Consider the following 1191-nt stretch of genomic DNA (forward strand, 5'->3'; position numbering starts at 1 on the left):
CTGACACTCCTGTATGTGCGGGAGGCCTCAGTGCACAGCATGCACCTCTCATTATGAAAGAAGTGGTTGGTTTCTGTATCCTAACTCAGTTTTTGTGGGTAAATGCGAGTCACGTGACTGACACGAGCACGCTACACAACGTTTGGCTTCACGCTTCATAACGTTGTACTGCAAATATGTGTAGCCGTTTCTTATTAGGTCTACCATATTTAGAAATAAATTTAATATATGTATATGATCGATGCATAAAGCAATTTTGAGAATTCATAAAGTCATGTAGTTCAGAAAAAAACAAAAACATTTTATTTAAATAAAAAAAACACACATTGGTGGGAGAGAAACAAAGAGAAACTGGCTTCTTTTTCCACTCTAACCGTGTTTACAGGCCGTTATCTGTTTTACACACTCGATCAAATAACAAATACAAAATAAAACAAAAAGCAAGTTAAAAATCAAAATGTCTCTTTCAGTGGACATAAAAAAAGTCTTCGGCGTAATGTTAAGTCTTTTGTGCTATTTGGTGCATCTCAAATATATAAAAGAAATAATCCTAAAAGTAGCTATATTAATACTGAAACAAACAAGAACAGAAAGTAAAATATTCCCTCCAAACAAAACGTATAAATACGAAACATGCAATTCAGTCCATGCTCCGCCCATCTAGTTATAAAGCACCAAATCATAACAACTGTCCTGCAAGGCATGGCCAGCGACACTCCCTTTTCTGTCAATGTAAAGAACTTTAAAAACACATTAAATTCCTTAGATATGTTAATAAAAGACAAATAAGTGCAATTTTAACTGTATGTATCAGTTTTTGTACATGATAAAAGAAACCCGTCAGCGTGGGCAAGAAATAAGTGTGTAAACATGCAGAAAACATTCTGGTAGCTCACTGGCCAGACTGTCTTTTAATTATAAAACACAAGACTTCTGTTAATCAAAGCCATTTTTTTCCCTACCACCCTAAGGCACATAGTGGAAAAAAACAGGAAAATTTCTGTCATTTAATTGTTTCTGTTACTTAATTACTTTTATCCGGTAAGTTGTAAAGGTTAGGGACATACAGTTAAAGGTCTAGCATCTACGCTGTCCAAAGACACACTGGGCTGGATTGGAGTCTTTGTCGAGCCAATTCTGTTCCCTGGTCCTTATGTTTGACAACCATGATGTAGACAGATATATAGCCTA

The 1191-nt window shown here is 35.6% G+C and overlaps 1 protein-coding gene across 1 annotated transcript in view; it reads left to right on the forward strand.

The window, feature by feature from the left end:
* Window positions 1-1191, forward strand: part of si:ch211-195b21.5 (uncharacterized protein DDB_G0287625) — a 21252-nt gene that overhangs the window by 1974 nt on the left and 18087 nt on the right. The gene's annotated exons all lie outside the window — the stretch shown is intronic.

The sequence above is a fragment of the Haplochromis burtoni genome, unplaced genomic scaffold (assembly GCF_018398535.1).
Source record: "Haplochromis burtoni strain Fernald_Lab_line unplaced genomic scaffold, NCSU_Asbu1 Contig_564, whole genome shotgun sequence".
Lineage (NCBI taxonomy): Eukaryota > Metazoa > Chordata > Actinopteri > Cichliformes > Cichlidae > Haplochromis > Haplochromis burtoni.